Source organism: Lampetra planeri, chromosome 74 (genome assembly GCF_965212315.1).
Source record: "Lampetra planeri chromosome 74, kcLamPlan1.2.h2, whole genome shotgun sequence".
Classification (NCBI taxonomy): Eukaryota; Metazoa; Chordata; class Hyperoartia; order Petromyzontiformes; family Petromyzontidae; genus Lampetra; species Lampetra planeri.
In genome coordinates, this window is record NC_136179.1 from 4045998 (window position 1) to 4052312 (window position 6315).

Below are 6315 nucleotides of genomic sequence, written 5' to 3' on the forward strand. Positions count from 1 at the left end.
TGTTAAGATCTATCATAGTGAAACATAATATTATAACCTATGAACTACAACCTATCCATTGTAACGCTGTAAAAAAAATATTACCTATTGGGTATCACTCCCTTGTCGAGAAAGCCGCTCTCTTCCTTTTCTAAAGTTACATGCTAATTTCTCTGCATTCACTTTAAATCGAGGACAAAGTTTTTCCATTTATTCAAAATAAGCGCACAATTACACACTGAGATGCACTTACATATTCATACATGAAGCACAATGGGCACATTACCCTTCGGTATGTTAATAGACATGCGGATTGTGCATTCCAAAATTAACTTTCGAATGCAAATATCCTGAAAGACAAAGGATTGGATCCTAGGGGGGGGAGTTATAAGTCGGCTCAGAAGCAGAGCTCAATGCCATTTCGAGAGGGAACTTGATGAGGTTGGACGCTCGACTCGTCGCTCTGCTGATCGCCCTTCAACCGCGAGACAACGCATCCTGGCGAGCACAATTGCTGTGTCGACAGTTAGGCGACTTTGCATCGGGAGAGTTCGTGGCGACATCTTCAGACGGGTTACAGACATCGATATATCGTGAATCTCCAAGTAAGTGTCTATTTTAGCGCATGAACTCTTAAACGTGTTCGTCGTCAAATTTACGCGATTTTTTTGCGTCTCGGTTAAACGCGAGTGTCGTTCTTGTTTTAGCAGTTAAAAAAATCCAAAACTCAACGCGAAACATCCCTGCGGCCGATAGCGTTCTCGATAACACCGCTGCTGATACTACGCTCACATGGAGCAGAGACGCTCTCCACAGCCCCACGCACACGGAGGCAAGAAGCCATTCAATTGCTCTGTGTGTGGGAAGTCCTTTTCACAGCCATCACATCTTCAGAGACACCAGAGAACACACACGGGCGATAAACCATTCCTGTGTTCTGTGTGTGGGATAGCATTTTCACTTTCAGAAAACTGCCAACGCCATCAGAAAACTCACACGGGCGAGAAGCCATTCCTATGCCATGTGTGTGGGAAGACATTTGCACAGTCATCACATCTTCAGAGTCATCAGAGAACACACACGGGCGAGAAGCCATTCCTGTGCCCTGTGTGTGAGAAGACATTTGCAGACTCATCAACTCTTCAAACTCATCAGAGAACACACACGGGCGAGAAGTCATTCCTGTGCTCTGTGTGTGGGAAGACATTTGCACAGTCATCAACTCTTCAAACTCATAAGAATACACACACGGGCGAGAAGCCATTCCTGTGCCCTGTGTGTGGGAAGGCATTTGCACAGTCGTCAACTCTTCAAGACCATCAGAGAACACACACGGGAGAGAAGCCATTCCTGTGCCCTGTGTGTGGGAAGACATTTGCACACGCATCAAACATGAACAGGCATCAGAAGGTCCACAATGATAGGAAACTGAAATCAAAAGCTGAAATTCAAGGTGCTGCAATGAGTCCTAAAGAAGTTTCCACCTTCGATCCCATGCAGTTGGATCCCGAGAGATGGCTGGATGTAATGGAGTGGCTCGAGAGTCAACCAGAGAGTGACTGAAATATAATGTTGCATGCGGTTATACCTATTAAGCTGTCTTGTGTGTAATACAGTTCGTTTGAGAGTTTCTTGACGTGCAGGTGGTGAGTTTTGATGTTGTCGGATTACTTTGTGAAGTGGTGTGATGAGCAGTGGTTGTGAGATGGTTCAATTCTGGACAATATTGTAGTGTTTAAGTCTTCCTGTTGAGCTAAAGTTGGAATGCACCTGTAGTTAGATCTTTACTCAACATTTTAAACGTTTTTTTCAAGTATTAAGCTTTTTTTGGTTGATAATAGTCAGGATGTACATTAATGACGCGTTCGTTGGATATATGGCCTTGACTTCGACATAGACGAACAGTGAACAAACGTTGTGAACTAATAAGGAAATCATGGGGAATGATACTTTAACGCTTTGGTATTCCTGGAACGGAAATCGTTTGCATTGCACTGGAAATGTAATAAATATTCCCTTCGAGTTTTGACGTAAAAATGATTGCAGATGAATAAAAACGTATTTTTAACAAATGTTTGTCCGGTCTTTATTTTATAATGTTCCTCGCAAAAACATGTTAAGCGAGTTTCAGGTGGAGGATCTCCGTCACACAAGTGTGCCCTTAACCGGCAGCATCTTGGCTGTCTACCCGATTAACACGTGTTCCTTGAGGGGAAAGGTCCCCGTAGTTAATCGTTCATCAACGTAACAGTCCCTAATCCCGAAGTATGTCGTGGATAAACTACACTATAACATGGAAACTGTAATACTATAAACGATAACACTAAACATTAAACGATTATAAACTAGTGTTATAATTTATAACCATATTAACGGAGGTAAGGTACTATAATATCATTAGAAGCATTATAATTACAGTGTGGTCGTATAAGAATCGCACTCTGCTCATATGTATGTATAGTGTATGTGCAAGGATCGGATAAAAATTATTACAATTACAACATGGTCATGTTACAATCACGATTTTCACTGCTAAATGTCATTGAATATAAATACACGCACAAACCCATTATAAACTCATGAGATTATGAATCATTACAATTATCATAACAATCACAAATTGTCCACAAACTCTCAAATTGTAAACTCACGTTGCATACTCTAACATTATAAACTCTAACAATATAACCTTTAAACTATGAGCTATACATTGTAACGCTTTAAAATAACACTACAATCTAGTGTTATAGTAAACTATAATGTTGTGAACTCTAACAATATAAGCTATGAGCTATACATTATAACTCTATAAAATAACAATAAACTGGTGTTAAAGATTAGAACACCGTACATTGAAGTGTGCTATTCGAATTCTTAGCTTCACACCGTGGTCCTCTAAGAATCACAATATTCTCGTCAGTATGTAACATGTCTGTATGTAAAATGTATGCATGTAACATGTCTGTATGTAAAATGTATGCATGTAACATGTCTGTATGTAAAATGTATGCATGTAATATGTCTGTATGTAACATGTTTGTATGTATGTAACATGTATGTATGTAATATGGACGTGCGAACCAATGGTGGGATATGTGAAACGGAAGGTGCAGGATCAGGATGGGATTTAAAATTATTTGCGTAGCACTTTGGTGGTATTAGGATCAAGCTGTCCACTGCTGGATGAATGTTCCATCTCAATCGCATAAAATAGCAATAAACAGTATGAATATATAAAATAATCGCACAAACCCAATATTAGCCCGTGAAATAATGATTCGTTACAATTGTAATGACTCCGGACTATATTAATTCAGCAAGTAATCCGATAACATTACAAACCACCACTGTGCAGATGAATAAAACATTATTTTCAACAACTGTTAATAGCAAAAACGTGTGGAGCCCAGTTTCAGGTGGAGCATCTCCGTCACACAAGTCTGACCTCATCGGGCATCATGTTGGCTGTCTCCCCATTAACATGTGTGGTTCAGGAGGGGAAGGTCCCTATTATGAATCGATTCGCAACGTTACGGTCCCTAATCCTCAAGAATACAGGGAATCACCTGTATGCTAGAGACATGTGAACTGTAACACTATAAACGATAACACGAAACATTAAAATACTATAAACTAGTTTAATCAACACCAAAAACAGAGGTACGGTATTATAATCTCATTACAAGTACTAGAAATACAATGTGATCGTATTAGAATCACACTCTGCGCATATGAATGTATAGTGTACGTCCAAGCGAACTATGCTCGTATGTACGAATGTTATATGCATCTATGGCCTTTGGACATGCGAACCGGTGGTCGAATATGCGAATTGGGGGGTGCAGGATTATGATCGGATTAAAATGATTAGAATATCACTATGGTAGTATTAGAATTACACTGAGCTAGAATGTATGTTATATGTAGATGCACATCGGGAGTCGTAAATGCGGCCTGGGTGGTGCCAGATTTAGAATCGCATCAAAATTATTAAAACAGCACCATGGTCGTATTAGAATCAAGCTGCCCACTGCTGGTAGAATGTTCCTTCTCAATGGAACCGAATAGCAATATACATCTTCTTGGTTTTTTCAGGTGGAGAACAGGTCCGTCAAGTAGACAGAGTCTGAATGTCACGCTCCAGGCTTGGAGCGACTCTTTATGCTGGGATGGAGGAGCGAAGAGCGTCTTGACAAAATAATTTGCATATCAAGAGGAATTTAGCATATTTATGGGAAATGCAGATATGCGATTAGCACTACTTGTGAACTGCGTAGGAGGTTTGGCGAGGGGTTTAAAGTCATTATGCCCGTGCATTATGCAGGATTAGCAGCATCAAAGGGAGGGAGTAAGGTCAGAATTAATAATATACAGTATTGATATTGGGCGTGGAGCCTTCAAGCGCAACCTTGCGCATTTTGACCTGGTTCTCGACGCCCGTCCCGCGCCCATGGTAGAATATTGTGCATGTCGGGGCGTCAAGGGCTCGCACCACAGCCTTGAAGGATTAGGCAGGTCCCTGGCTTCTTTTGAAGAATATGACCAGACTCCAGGCACCGGTTCCTCGCACGTGGCGGATCCTTGAGGCACCCCGGGCCTCAGGGGCTCGGAAACTGTGGGCGCCACAACACATTTCCTTTGGCGTACGGTTTCCGTTGCTGAGTGCCCCACCGCGTCGGACACACCAGACTTGGGCTCTACAGGACATGGCGATGAGCTGTCTGGGTGGGGACGGACATAACTACATGCGTACACACTGCGGCCATTTCACCTCAATGACTTCTACCAGACCCCGCCATGGGCGGCGCAACTTGGGGGACGTACCCGGTGTCACCTTTGGGCAATACAACCTGTCTACGACCGCCCATGTGTTCTTGTCATTAGCCACTTGCGCTCTGGCAGGGAAAGTTCCTCGTTATAAATCGTTTCACAACGTTCTGGTCCCGAAACCCGAAGTATACGGGGGATCACCTGTACTCTATAACATGTAAACTGATAACACTATGAACAATAACACTAAACATTAAACGACTTTAATTTTTGTTTTAGAAGCATTTTAATCGCTCATATGTTTGTAAAGTATACGTTCAATCGAATCGGGGGACGGATATGCGAACTGTGGGGGTTTGCAGGGTTAGAATCGCATTAAAATTATTCTAGTAACAATATGTTCGTATGCGCATTTTACTGTGCTTGAATATATGTTATGTGCAAATGCGAATCGTTAGTCATAAATGCGAGGCAGGGGTTTAAAATGTGCATGTTTAATCCAGTGTTAACGTTAATCCAGTGTTAGCATTATATTTAAGGACAATATTGTTAATATCAATTCGTCTGGACATGGCACGTGCCTTGTTCGTCTCGATCAACCAAAATTAGTACAATGTCGGTCATAAAGGTGTGCGAGTTCATTCATAAGCAGTATTCGCTGATCCCCGATGATACAGACCTACACACAAACAAAGTACTCTTAATTAAATTAATTATCAGCTCAGACATCTTCATCTCAATCATTTCCAAAGACGTGTGGGGTCCCGCGAGAGCAGGGCCTGGCAACAAATATCTGAGCAGCGGAAACAGCAGAATCAGAAGTAGCTGCGTCGCCCTAGAAATGTGATGTTGCTGCTGCTGTATTTGCTTCTGCGTCGATCAAGATTGACGCTCTTGATCGTCGCATTTGATCAACTCTGACATTGTAAACTCTCACATGTTAAACATAGTGAAATATAATATTATAACCTATGAACTACAACCTATCCATTGTTACGCTTTAAAATACGATTAACTGTTATAGTGCAGAACCACATAATTGGAGGTATGGGATTATAATCGCATACTAATCATTAAAATCGCACTGAGCTCATTAGAATCACACTGTGGTTTTACGTATAGTAAGTGAATATGCGAACCCGGGGGTGGGATATGCAGGATTAGAATCGAATTACAATTATTCAAATCCCGCTAATTGTATTAGAATCACACTATCCACTGTTGGATGAATGTGTCGTATCAATTTAATCGAATATACAGTATATATACACATACAAAGAGTAAAACAATCATACATTGTAACATATATACAATACACATAATTTAAAAAACGTATTGAATTTTTTTCATTTTTTTAAAACTGAGTGTCGTTGTTTTTGTGGGTAGATGGAGCGCAGTGGTTCGTTTCGTCTCCACTGCTTTTCGGAATCTGTGTGATCACCCAAACCACATCGCCTAACTCTGGTCACAGCGCCTTACCCAAATTACATCTCCCCAACAAGGCAGCCTTACCGATGCTGTGCATTATGTTTATGGGATAACAGAGGTGTGTATTTTCCCATGCGC